The sequence below is a fragment of the Palaemon carinicauda genome, chromosome 24, assembly GCF_036898095.1.
Source record: "Palaemon carinicauda isolate YSFRI2023 chromosome 24, ASM3689809v2, whole genome shotgun sequence".
NCBI lineage: Eukaryota > Metazoa > Arthropoda > Malacostraca > Decapoda > Palaemonidae > Palaemon > Palaemon carinicauda.
In genome coordinates, this window is record NC_090748.1 from 99,758,031 (window position 1) to 99,773,252 (window position 15,222).

The window sequence follows — 15,222 nt, forward strand, 5'->3', positions numbered from 1 at the left end:
ATAACACTCTGCAGAGAACGGTTCTGTTTGAAGGCCACTGAAGTAGACACAGCTCTCACTTCATGTGTCCTTACCTTCAGTAAAGCAAGGTCTTCTTCCTTCATATGAGAATGAGCTTCTCTAATCAGAAGCCTGATGTAGTAAGAAACTGCGTTCTTAGACATTGGTAGCGAAGGCTTCTTAACAGCACACCATAAGGCTTCTGATTGTCCTCGTAAGGGTTTTGACCTTTTCAGATAGTACCTAAGAGCTCTGACTGGGCAAAGTACTCTCTCCAGCTCGTTACCCACCAAGTTGGATAGGCTAGGGATCTCGAACGATTTAGGCCAAGGACGTGAAGGAAGCTCGTTTTTAGCCAAAAAACCGAGCTGCAAGGAACATGTAGCCGTTTCCGATGTGAAACCTATGTTCCTGCTGAAGGCGTGGATCTCACTTACTCTCTTAGCTGTTGCTAGGCATACGAGGAAAAGAGTTTTTAATGTGAGGTCCTTGAAAGAGGCTGATTGGAGCGGTTCAAATCTAGATGACATCAGGAACCTTAGGACCACGTCTAGGTTCCAGCCTGGAGTGGACAACCGACCTTCCTTAGAGGTCTCAAAAGACCTAAGGATGTCCTGCAGATCTTTGTTGGAGGAAATATCCAAGCCTCTGTGGCGGAAGACCGTTGCCAACATACTTCTGTAACCCTTGATCGTAGGAGCTGATAGGGATCTAACGTTCCTTAGATGTAACAGGAAGTCAGCAATCTGGGTTACAGTGGTACTGGTTGAGGAAACTGCATTGGCCTTGCACCAGCTTCGGAAGACTTCCCATTTAGATTGATAGACTCTGCGAGTGGATGTCCTCCTAGCTCTAGCAATCGCTCTGGCTGCCTCCTTCGAAAAGCCTCTAGCTCTTGAGAGTCTTTCGATAGTCTGAAGGCAGTCAGACGAAGAGCGTGGAGGTTTGGGTGTACCTTCTTTACGTGAGGTTGACGCAGAAGGTCCACTCTTAGAGGGAGAGTCCTGGGAACGTCGACCAGCCATTGCAGTACCTCTGTGAACCATTCTCTCGCGGGCCAGAGGGGAGCAACCAACGTCAGCCGTGTCCCTATGTGAGAGGCGAATTTCTGAAGTACCCTGTTGACAATCTTGAACGGCGGGAATGCATACAGGTCGAGATGGGACCAATCCAGCAGAAAGGCATCCACGTGAACTGCTGCCGGGTCTGGAATCGGAGAACAATACAAAGGGAGCCTCTTGGTCATCGAGGTAGCGAACAGATCTATGGTTGGTTGACCCCACAGGGACCAAAGTCTGCTGCAAACATCCTTGTGAAGGGTCCACTCTGTGGGGATGACCTGACCCTTCCGGCTGAGGCGATCTGCCATGACATTCATATCGCCCTGAATGAACCTCGTTACCAGCGTGAGCCTTCGATCTTTTGACCAAATGAGGAGGTCCCTTGCGATCTCGAACAACTTCCTCGAATGAGTCCCCCCCTGCTTGGAGATGTAAGCCAAGGCTGTGGTGTTGTCGGAGTTCACCTCCACCACCTTGTTTAGCTGGAGGGACTTGAAGTTCATTAAGGCCAGATGAACTGCCAACAACTCCTTGCAATTGATGTGAAGTGTCCTTTGCTCCTGATTCCATGTTCCCGAGCATTCCTGTCCGTCCAATGTCGCACCCCAGCCCGAGTCTGATGCGTCCGAGAAGAGACGGTGGTCGGGGGTCTGAACAGCTAACGAAAGACCTTCCTTGAGAAGAATGCTGTTCTTCCACCACGTTAGAGTAGACCTCATCTCTTCGGAAACAGGAATTGAGACCGTCTCTAGCGTCATGTCCTTGATCCAGTGAGCAGCCAGATGATACTGAAGGGGGCGGAGGTGGAGTCTCCCTAACTCGATGAACAGGGCCAGCGATGAGAGTGTCCCTGTTAGACTCATCCACTGCCTTACTGAGCATCGGTTCCTTCTCAGCATGCTCAGGATGCACTCTAGGGCTTGGTTGATCCTTGGGGCCGACGGAAAAGCCCGAAAAGCTCGACTCTGAATCTCCATACCCAGGTAAACGATGGTCTGGGATGGGACGAGCTGGGACTTCTCTAAATTGACCAGGAGGCCCAGTTCCTTGGTCAGATCCATAGTCCATCTGAGATTCTCCAGACAGCGACGACTTGTGGGAGCTCTTAAAAGCCAGTCGTCTAAATAGAGGGAGGCTCTGATGTCTACCAAGTGAAGGAATTTCGCAATATTCCTCATCAGTCGCGTAAACACAAGAGGTGCCGTGCTTAGGCCAAAGCACAGGGCTTGGAATTGGTACACAACCTTTCCATAGACGAATCTCAGGAAAGGTTGGGAGTCTGGATGGATGGGGATGTGAAAGTATGCGTCTTTCAGGTCTAACGAGACCATCCAGTCCTCCTGCCTGACCGCTGCTAGGACCGACTTCGTCGTCTCCATCGTGAACGTCTGCTTGGTGACATAAGCATTGAGCGCACTGACGTCCAGCACCGGTCTCCAACCTCCTGTCTTCTTGGCTACCAGGAAGAGACGGTTGTAAAAGCCCGGGGATTGATGGTCCCGGACTATGACCACTGCCTTCTTCTGTAGCAAGAGCGACACCTCTTGTTGCAACGCTAGCCTCTTGTCCTTCTCCTTGTAGTTGGGAGAGAGGTTGATGGGAGATGTAGCTAGAGGGGGATTGCGGCAGAACGGAATTCTGTATCCCTCCCTCAGCCACTTCACAGACTGAGCGTCTGCACCTCTGCTCTCCCAAGCTTGCCAGAAGGTCTTGAGTCTGGCTCCTACAGCTGTCTGGAGAGGAAGGCAGTCAAAACTTTCCTCTTGTGGACTTGGAACTCTTCTTGGACTTGCCACGGTGACTGTCTGCACGGGTACCTCCTCTGCTGGAGGTTCTGCCACGAAAGGGCGGGATGAACCTGGAAGCAGGTGTATCAACTGCTAGGGGGCGGTAAGGTTTGGTCACGGAAGGTAAGGTCTTAGCCTTACGTGCAGAAGAAGCCATGAGGTCATGCGTATCCTTCTGGAGAAGAGAGGCAGCCATCCCCTTAATTAACTCCTCCGGAAACAGACACTTAGAAAGAGGAGCAAACAGCAACTCTGACCTCTGGCAAGGGGTGATACCAGCAGATAAGAAGGAGCACAGATGTTCTCTTTTCTTGAGGACCCCTGATACATAAGAAGCCGCAAGCTCGCCAGACCCATCTCGTATTGCCTTGTCCATGCTGGACATGATCAGCATGGCTGAGTCCTTGTCAGAAGGGGAAGTCTTCCTGCTTAAGGCTCCCAGACACCAATCGAGAAAGTTGAATATCTCGAAGGCACGAAAGACTCCCTTTAACAAGTGATCAAGATCTGAAGAGGACCAGCAGATCTTCGAACGTCTCATAGCCAACCTGCGGGGAGAGTCAACCAGACTTGAGAAGTCGGCCTGGGCAGAGGCAGGAACCCCCAAGCCAGGTTCCTCTCCTGTGGCATACCAGACGCCCGACTTAGAAGCCAGCTTGGGAGGAGGAAACACAAAAGAGGTCCTTCCCAGTTGCTTCTTGGACTGCAACCAATCCCCCATAACCCTCAAAGCTCTCCTTGATGATCTGGCGAGAACAAGCTTGGTAAAGGCAGGCGCAGTAGACTGCATGCCCAGAGCAAACTCGGAGGGAGGAGAACGAGGGGTTGCAGACACAAAGTGTTCAGGGTACAACTCTCTGAACAAAGCAAGGACTTTGCGGAAGTCTAAGGAGGGTGGCGAAGACTTGTGTCCTTCAACATCAGAATGAGGATCATCTAGATGAGCAGCTTCATCCTCAGAAACCTCCTCACCCGACAGTTGAGTTGTAAGAGGCAAAGGCAGAGCAGCAAGCTGAACGGCTGAATCCTGCAGAACGGGTGCATGCGTACCTGCGGATCCATCATCATGCCTCTGCTGGACGGAGTGTGAGCTGGTAACAACAAAAGCAGAGGGCCGGCGTGAGGGAGGGTCTGCGGTGGGCTGAGGAGCATGCGGTGTGGTATGCAGAGCATGCTGTAAGGCATGCGGCTCATGCTGCATGGCATGCGGCTCATGCTGCATGGTATGCGGCTCATGCTGCATGGGATGAGGCTCATGCTGCATGGTATGAGGCTCATGCTGCATGGGATGCGGCTCATGCTGCATGGTATGCGGCTCATGCTGCATGGCATGCGGCTCATGCTGCATGGAATGAGGCTCATGCTGCATGGGATGAGGCTCATGCTGCATGGGATGAGGCTCATGCTGCATGGTATGCGGAGCATGCTGTAAGGCCTGCGGAGTATGCTGTATGGGTTGAGGAGAATGCCGCATAGTGCTGGAACCCGGCAACTCCCGATGCGGCAGCTCACGCATGTAAGCAGAAGGTGCAGCACGAACATGCGTCTGGCAGTGAGGACTGCGCAACGGTGGAGGAGCTCTCACAGGAGGAGGGGTGTTAACCTTCTCTGCCTGATACTCCTGCATAAAAGCCGCAAGCTGAGACTGCATAGTCTGCAGCATGGACCACTTAGGGTCTACTGTGGTTGGAGCAGAGGCCTGTTGAGGGACCACTCTGCCTCTCTTAGGAGGTGTGCAGTCATCAGATGACTGCGGCGAGTCCGAACTGACCCAGTGGCTACACCTGGGCCGTTGGACTAGCTCGGAAGGGACCTTACGTTTGAGCGGTCGTGAGACCTTAGTCCACCGTTTCCTCCTGGAAACCTCTTCCACAGACGAGGAATGTAAGGGCTCATTCGTCTGGGAGTGGAAGGGACGATCCTTAGCAGATACGTCCGCAACCACTGAGGATACATCTGTGCGCCAATCAAGGCCTGCCGAACCCTTTGGTCCTTCGACATTGCTTCTCCCCTGGGCTTGGGAGCTTGCAAGAGGTCCCGGACTGGGAGGACGACTGGCACGCACAGATGTATCCTCATGCGCAACACTGACACTGACACTATGCACAGCACTAGCACTAACACTTCCCACTGCACTCTTCGCTTTCAGCTCTCTGACATCCGCCAAGAGCTGATTGCGGTCACTAACCAACGACTCCACCTTATCACCGAGAGCCTGAATGGCACGCAACATATCAGCCATTGCAGGCTGAGCACTCGTAGCAGGTTCGGGGGTCACCACCACAGGGGAAGGAAAAGGTTGAGGGGCATGGGGAGAGGAAATATCCAAAGAGCGAGAAGAACTCCTACTATCTCTCTCCTTCTCTAACCTACGAGTATATCTGAGGAATTAATTAAAATCGAATTCCGAAAGCCCAGCACATTCCCCACATCGATCTTCCAATTGACAGGATTTTCCCCTACAATTGGAACATACGGTGTGAGGATCAACAGAGGCCTTCGGAAGACGCCTATTACAAGTCCTAACACTACATCGCCTATATTTAGGAACTTGGGAAGTGTCAGACATCTTGAATTCTAGAAGTAGTCAAAGGGGGAATTCCAAAGTAAAGCAAAGATCGTTAACCAATGAATCAAATTAATACCAAAAGCTTGCTAAGCTAAGGCTAAAGCTTCCTGTACAGCGAAGGCTAAATTTCAGAGCAAATACTTCACCAAATCGTGAACAAAAGACTCCAAAATCAACAGCGTATCCATGTAGGTCTTGCCGGTGGCACGACAGAGGAAAAATTGAGGTCTTGTTGACAAGAAGTACTGGAGTACCTGACCACAGATGGCGCTGGTGAGTACACCCCCACCTGTATAGCGATCGCTGGCGTATCCCGACCGTAGATTTCTGTCGGGCAACGGAGTTGACAGCTACATGATCATCGGGTAAGATTAATATTGAAAAATCATCTTTAGCCCTAATTTCAAAAATTTCCTAATTTTAGGGTAGTTTTGAAAGCAGTTTTGAAGGGCTACATGATGATGACATACTTTGAAATTTAAATTAACAGAAGTTCTTTAGAAGGCACCAAAAATTATAATAAATACCTTAAAAACTACTCTTAATCTCATTCTCATCAGAGCATTTTGTAATGAACGTAACCTTTTTTTACAATTACAAGTATAATATAATTTTTCTAACTATATGTTCATAGATATATTGATGGCATATAAGAACGAATAACTTCAGATATATACTAAAAAACAAATTATTATGGTATTAAGATAAATAATTAGTGTGAAAGAATTATTGGCTAATTTGAAACTCTTCACCATACCCTTATCAAAGTAACCGCTAAATAATTCCAGAATAGTATTGAGATTTCTGATCTATCAAATTCAGCCTGTCTCTCTTTTTTACATCTGAATGCAACGTGAAGGAATTGGAGTAAGTTAGATTTAAGATTAGAATCGAAGAAAACAACGTTAATTACAAATTCAAGTAGGAATTGCTGTCAGCGTGACTTAATGTTTTGCCTGGCAGCATTGAAAAAAAAAAGGAAATTAATCTATCCTTTCAGAAGAGCAACCTAGTTTGCTGGAGAGGATCATCACACTGGATGATGAATAACATTGAAAAAAGGCAAGGGAAGAAGAACAGATACTGATGCCAAAGGAGCAAATATCAGCTTAACTTTTAAACCAAATAAATTTTTTAAATGTTGAAGAAAGTTTGGTTTCATTGATATCATGTGATGACAATGATAACCAATAAACCAAAAAGTTTCGTTTTGTTGACAACTATAAACAAAAATTTGAAAATGTTACTAAATATTCTTTATAGGTTCTGAAAGCTTGCTCTAGAAGGCTAGAAGGCGTACAAGGGAAACGCATTACATAAAAACAAACTATCATAATAGACAAACCACAAACTCAAATTTCCTATAAACCAAAAATCTGGTTAATCCACTTAGAAAAGGACATAAAAATCCATCCAAACCTTCCCACTGTCTATTCGTTAGAATCCGAAAGACTTGACATTCTTCAGTGTGGAAAGTTTGACTGTTAATTCTACCAAAACCTGGCAATTAAAGGACAAAAAAAAAAAAAAAAAAAACTTACAGGAACTTGAAAATTCATGACGATAATAACTTGCACTATGCTGCCAGCATTTACCCTTTTACCGTCATAGATGAGCAACGCTTCTGACTGGACAAACAAAAACCCTTGCCATTAGAATGACCTTAAATTGAAAATAAATCTAGTAACAGCTCAACAATAACTAGATTAAATAAGGGCATAAAACCTAGCCCAATAAAGCAATGAATCAGTATCCAGATATGCATTTGACTTTACTTTACTCTAAGGTTTTACTTTATGGTGTGCTTATCTGGTCCTATGCAGCAGGGGAACCTTACTTTCTACAGGACTTTTTCAACATTAGCAAAAACTTTTGTTGAAGTAAGATGAAGAGAAATTATTATTATTATTATTATTATTATTATTATTATTATTATTATTATCATTATTATTATTATTATTATTATTATTATTAAGCTACAACCCTAGTTGGAAAAGCAGGAGGCCCCATTAAGGAAAATAGCCCAATGAGGAAAGGAAACTAGGAAAAATAAATTGTTTTCAGAACAATAACATTAAAATAAATATCTCCACCATAAACTATAAATAACTTTAACAAAACAAGAGAAAGAGAAACAAGATAGAATAGTGTGCTAGAGTGTACCCCCAAGCAAGAGAACTCCAATCCAAGACAGCGGAAGACCATGGCACTACCCAAGACTAGAGAACAATGGTTTGATTTTAGAGAGTAAAAGAAGAGTAAAGTAAACTTATGCAATAAATAAAAAAGAAAAATAAATAAAAAAGAAAAATAAATCACCTAGAATAAACTCATCGCAGCTCAACAGACCAAAAACCAGAATCACAGAATCCAAGTAATTGAAATTACATTGACAAGTTAACCAACTTGAGACCTATTACAGTATGAGAAAACTGTCCTTTTTATCAAATGAAAACACGAGTAACATTGGAATGAAAGATCAAATAACAAAATTTTTCGAATGATAGAAAACATTACATTTCTGATTGCTTATCCTTTAATATTAACTACACTGAAAATTACTCTTTTTTTATATAAGTAACATTAATTTTTTTCCGAAGTCTATAATAAAAAAGATGCTTTTTTTTCAAAATTAATGCCATCTTGTGATAAGTTTCTAAGTAATTAACAAAAGCTTTAATGAGAATGAGATCAGTACGAGGCTCTAAGTATTAAGGCACATAACAAAAGATAAACTAAGATCCAATTGGTTAGAAATGAATGCAAATTCACATAGTATATAATTATAATGATCAATTCAAGTTTAAATAGAGAATCATGAAATATTTAGAAAATCTTAAAAGTTCAAATGGTCATCAATAGTATCGATTTAAGTTTAAATACTGAATAATTTAAAAAGTAAGTTTAAATGAAAATTTAAATGATCGGCAATATGATTATACCATTGCTTTAAAAAGTAACCTCACTGAAAAATAAATGAGAAAAAGATACTTAGAGCCTCATTAGAACGTGTTTCCACGAAAATATTCTTAAAACTAGGAACCGTTCAAAAAAAAAAAAAAAAAAAAAAAAAAAAAAAAAAAAAAAAAGGTCTAAGTATTCTTATGTATGTTCTTCTTGACTGTCGAGCTTCTGGTGTACATCAGCGTCCAATTTGTGGTTTTATAATCATACAATTGAAGCAGGCGACCAGGATCAACTTGTAATGAAATAAAAATTAGTTCACATGTAAATCAAGAAAAATATGTACTGAATACCGTTTACTGAACTTGGGCTTCTACATCTATCAAGTAACTGATAAAATTTGGCTAGATATTCTGAATACTTTTTTTTTTTAATATGTAAAACAGAAATTTGTTGAATAACTGATTTTTCTGAATATTTTTTATGATAAGAAGGAATTCATTGAATAACATAAGAATTGGCTAGATATTCTGATTATTTTTCTTTAATATAAAAAGAATAAATTTGTTGAATAACTGAGAAGATTGGCTAGATATTCTGAATATTTTTTCTAATATAAAAAGAAGATATTTGTTGAATAATTGATAAAATTGGCTAGATATTCTGAATATTTTTTTTCAATATATAGATAAGAAAAAAATATTGAAGACTAAATCTGATACAGACACTGAAACTAAATTCTAAAAACACAAAAACTTTTACCACAAACTCATCAATCATATTATGCCAGCATTCATGTTATGGAATGTCCAAACACAGGGTTTTGTATCCCCTGCAGAAAATGAAAAATCCCTTATACATCCATTGTGTTTCCACCATTAATAACTAACTACTATATATGAGAGACTAGGAAAGAAAGTAGTGGGTTTGAATGGCAGTACTATAAAAAAGAGACTAGGAAAAAAAGTAGTGAGTTTGAATGACAGTACTAAAAATAAGAGACTGGGAAAGAAAGTAGTGGGTTTGAATGACAGTACAGTAATATAAATAAGAGACTGGGAAAGAAAATAGTGGGTTTGAATGACAGTACTATAACTAAGAGACTGGGAAAAAGTAGTGGGTTTGAATGGCAGTACTATAACTAAGAGACTAGGAAAGACAATAGTGGGTTTGAATGACAGTACTATGAATAAGAGACTGGGAAAGAAAGTAGTGGGTTTGAATGACAGTACTATAACTAAGAGACTGGGAAAGAAAGTAGTGGGTTTGAATGACAGTACTATGAATAAGAGACTGGGAAAAAAAGTAGTGGGTTTGAATGACAGTACTATAACTAAGAGACTGGGAAAGAAAGTAGTGGGTTTGAATGACAGTACTATGAATAAGAGACTGGGAAAGATAGTAGTGGGTTTGAATAATGACAGCACTATAAATAAGAGACTGGAAAAAAATAGTGGGTTTGAATGACAGTACTATAACTAAGAGACTGGGAAAGAAAGTAGTGGGTTTGAATGGCAGTACTATAACTAAGAGACTGGGAAAGAAAGTAGTGGGTTTGAATGACAGTACTATAACTAAGAGACTGGGAAAGAAAGTAGCAGGTTTGAATGACAGTACTATAACTAAGAGACTGGGAAAGAAAGTAGTGGGTTTGAATGACAGTTCTATAACTAAGAGACTGGAAATGAAAGTAGTGGGCTCGAATGCCAGTACTATAAGAGACTGGGAAAGAAAGTAGTGGGCGTGAATGACAGTACTATAAATAAGAGACTGGGAAAAAAGTAGTGGGTTTGAATGACAGTACTATAACTAAGAGACTGGGAAAGAAAGTAGCAGGTTTGAATGACAGTACTATAACTAAGAGACTGGGAAAGAAAGTAGTGGGTTTGAATGACAGTACTATAAAAAAGAGACTGGGAAAGAAAGTAGTGGGTTTGAATGACAGTACTATGAACAAGAGACTATGAAAGATAGTAGTGGGTTTGAAGAATGACAGTACTATAAATAAGAGACTGGGAAAAAAGTAGTGGGTTTGAATGACAGTACTATAACTAAGAGACTGGGAAAGAAAATAGTGGGTTTGAATGACAGTACTATAACTAAGAGACTGGGAAAGAAAGTAGTGGGTTTGAATGACAGTACTATAATTAAGAGACTGGGAAAGAAAGTAGCGGGTTTGAATGACAGTACTATAACTAAGAGACTGGGAAAGGAAGTAGTGGGTTTGAATGGCAGTACTATAACTAAGAGACTGGGAGAGAAAGTAGTGGATTTGAATGACAGTACCATAAATAAGAGACTGGGAAAGAAAATAGTGGGTTTGATTAACAGTACTATAAATAAGAGACTGGGAAAGAAAGTAGTGATTTTGAATAACAGTACTATAAATGAGAGATTGGGAAAGAAAGTCGTGGTTTTGAATGACAGTACTATAAATAAGAGACTGGGAAAGAAAGTAGTCGGTTTGAATGAAAGTACTATAAATAAGAGACTGGGAAAGAAAGTAGTGGGTTTGAATGACAGTTCTATAACTAAGAGACTGGAAATGAAAGTAGTGGGCTCGAATGCCAGTACTATAAGAGACTGGGAAAGAAAGTAGTGGGCGTGAATGACAGTACTATAAATAAGAGACTGGGAAAAAAGTAGTGGGTTTGAATAATAGTACTATAAATAAGAGACTGGGGAAGAAAGTGGTGGGTTTGAATGACAGTATCACCAATTATATGCGTAATTTACAATTAATGTGGGCAGACAAAATATTAAAAGCAAATTACAATTGCTGTTGTGATCTGTATAAGCCAAGAGGCTTACGCTCAGGTAAAGGTAAAGGTGTCTGGTCTTAGCTCCAGTTTTGTCAGAATAGATGCTCACCAGAACGTAAGCCGAGTAAGCCCAACTCCCCACTGTGGTGCCCAACAACACTAGTAGCTTCCCCAGTAAATAGCTTAAACTCACGGTCATGGGCTCGGATCGATCTGATGCCATGGAAATGCTAGGTGAACACATTACCACTGTACTCTCCAGGAGACTAAGCAAACCCAGATTTTTGTATTGGTAAGCACTAAAAAGTTTGTCAAGTGGGAAATCATGGGAGGCACACCTGTTCCTTATCTAATTAGAGTCAGACAATATCTCTTGAGCCTGAATAGAGACTAAGTTAAGAGGATATGAAAGGTAAAAAATCCCAGACATCTCCAGTTTTAGGCACAAGACTTGCCAAAACCAACAGCCATGATAAGTTAAAACCTTATTTATGCATAACATTCCACAAATGAAATTTTGCAAATATAGAATGGCACCATTAGTTTCCCACAATTTAAGATCAAAGCACTGAAATAAACTTAAAAATTGAATGGCAAAGATGTAAAGAGGAAGCCAATCCTGTGATCTCTCCTTTTTACCTGCCCTATCTATTCATCTGAAACTTTATTTCATAGTAACAATATCACAACCAAAGTGGGGTATTATTATGAAGATTTTATATATCCCCTAACCAGTAGACAGGAAAAGCTTGATATCATCACTTGTGATGTATGACCCTTACTTGGCACAACAGCAGATTACCCTCATTATTTGCAGCTGATGGTGAAGTAGGGAGAGTTTTAAGTGCAGATGTACAGTCTTAAGACAAGCAACTAATTCATTCTTTGCCACTAAAGCTGGAGCAAACAGCATATCAACAAACCAACCTATCATGTGTAATTACTAAGGAAAACACGACAGGTATTAACAGAACTGTCATCCTTAGTGCGAGGTGTAACAGAGAAGTATGTAGGGTACCTGCTCATGACCTCAGGATCTGAGACAGACCCCCACTTATGAAGTTAAAAGTATTCTCCAAAGTATATCCGCTTAAAAAAAAAAAAAAAAAAAAAAAAAAAAAAAAAAAAAAAAAAAAAAAAAAAAAAAAAAAAAAAAAAAACTGAACAGTGCCTGGGTAATTTTAAAAATTAAAAAAATGAAAAAGTTAATGTTTACCATTAAATCATGGAAAAAAATATTTCCAGACAACACAGGCAATAACGATTATCTGATTGGTGGAGTGTGCTAGATAAACTACACACTTAACTTCTCCTCTTGGAGTGATGCAGGCCGATAATAATATTGAAGTCTGCCTGGATTAAGCAATGACTGTGGAAAGGCCAAAAGAAAATTCAGTTTTCCACATCCCTCTAGAAAATCTATATGCATGAAGTCAAGAGTATCTCAACAGTGCTGTAGAGCCTCACAGACTGTGACTGGTCAAAGTTTCTTAATATGGATTCTTCTTTTAGCATTGATGAAAGAAGGAACACTCACTGCAATAAAATGGGAACAACCATAGAAACCTTCATATATCTTTAGCTCTTGAGTCTGGTCAGTCTACTTAAATAAGCCAAAAGCAGAAAAGTTTACATATTAAGGCTGTCATAGGCATTCGGCACTGCTTACAACATACAGGCATGCCAGTCTGGTTGAAATGAGCAAAAGTTCAGTAGCTTGTGCTTTATTTGTATGGTGAACAGATCCTCAGATGCTGTAGCCTACTCCAATTGCTTTCAAATTACTGATGATATCCTCCTCAGGGGATGTCCTTAACTTTGCCAAGTCTCCAGATAGAATTCCTATACATGGAGCAGATATCTAGAGCTAAAGATAATCCTGAATGAAAACCTGTTACCCCTAGTTGAAACTCTGCAATCGTCTTTTGTCTCTCTGGATTCACCCTTGGTTTTACCATTCGAAGGATGTTCCCTGTCAATTGACACAATCTATGTCAGATCTTGCACCATCATGGCGCCTGAACACCTAGAAAGATAACCCCTAATGTGTTAGTTGATGAGGTGCTTCTTGTACCGTGTAAAACCAGTGCCAGTTCTCTGCTGATCAAGCAGTTGGTCACTTCATCTAGGACTGGATGCACCATTAAGCATTAGAATTTCCAGCGAGTGGATAACTAGAGATTCTCCTACTGAGAGGTAACTAAGATCTTACCACAGACTAGGTAATCATCTAGGAGTATCACTGAGACCGATTTATGTTGTAACTTCAATGCGATTAGTAATATCACCAGCCAACCGTAAAATTGCAAATTAAATTTCATGCCACACTGATTGCCAATAAGGACATGATATAGATGCAGACTTGCAAAGCCTTGGTTACTCTGAAACCCTATGCTCAAAACTGTAAAACTTCCTCGGCTTGTACGAAAAGGAGATCAAAGCATGGAGTACGTATTTTTAAAGTTCAAGAATGTCAGGAACTCCCCTTTCCTTATGAACTACCACAATATCCCATCCTAAAGAGGGTATGCGGCAGAAACTCGTCTCTGTAGGTTGAAGAAGAATATTGATGGCTATTCTCTCTTTGCAATTCTTATTTAAATCAAAATAAAGCCCAGGTGATCTTTATTACACCAGCACGATCCCTCAATTCTTGATCCTTGGCCACATGTCAGCATAGGTCCTTAGTCTAAGTGCTATAAGACGTGAAAAGTACCAGAACTTCAGCATTCTGTTAATTGAGAGAGAGGCCTCTCTTGTCCCAGGTTTGGGCCCTTTGGCCATAATTCTATAAATCAATCAATCAGTTGATTGGGTCCTTGTGCACCATTTGTCTATATAACCATAATTCATATACCAAATCAACGGTTAGATGGATGAATTTTGGTTGTGAGATCATCCAGTGCACAATGCACGAAGAAAAACCCATGCTGTACAGCAAGTAAGAAGAAAGGAAGCAGGAACTAAGTTAAAGTTGAAGAATGTCAAGCCAGTGGAACTAGGGACCAAAGGAACGCTGTAAAAAAAAAGTAACACCTAGAGTAAACTGAATGAGGTTCACTGCTGTCACTACTTCCTAGGGGGGATCTAATCAGTGGGACCTTTAATATACAGGAAACGATTTTCGGTTCCTCGCCATATGTACTGTACACTTTATGGTACAAGCAACACTATAGCCACCTATTGTCGAAAAACCGAACAAATTAGAGTTCGAGAAATTATTCCGTATAGTATGCTTTTCCCTTAAATTCAATATTCAAAGCATATTACTGCCTCAATTGATTTAAAGAGTACTTTATTGACAGACTTTTACACGAAGGAGAATATTTTCCTTCTGCAGTATATTTTTAATCCAAATTTCAAAACAATATGGTTTTGCCTCCATTTAAAAGGGATGAGACTAATAAATAATTTCGGGCAATGTTTGCTTTGATTTTGGAAATCTAGTTTGAATGGTACGCTATTTTCCGTTATTTTATCAAATACAAAGCCTCTCCTGACTTTTGATTAATGTCAGGATATTCCCTATTGTGTGTTGAAAGAGTTAAAAATACGGTTGAAAATTCATGACTTTATTGTAAGTTGTGATGAAAATATATAAGAAAGAATTAATTAGGTAATTAACTTTTGATACTACTGTATGTTATATAAATGACATTTTCTATTAAATTTTTAATTCGAAATATATTTACTTTTCTACAATTTTTGCACGAGTGAAATAATTACAGTCTCTAATTATAATTAAAACTGTGTTTAGTTAGTTAACCATAAGATAGAATTGGTATTTTTCCTTACACGAGTCATATTCATTCACAATACTACCAAAATTAAGTCTATTGATACGGAATTTTACATTTAGTCAAGTTATACCTTCTTTAATTAAGTGTCAGCATTTGACGTTTTCTTCTATCAGGCTTTAAAGAGAGGTATAACACTTTTACAATGTAAGCTCACGTATCGGATTACGTATTTTAAGTAATATTTTGAATATATGATTAGTTATAACAAATTCCATAAAATATATAAATATATATTACTAATAAATATTTGGATTTATATCAGATATACCAAAAGGCCCAGTATATAATCATAAAAAGCAAAAATATTCCATTACAGAATTTGTTTATTTTCATAGCAAA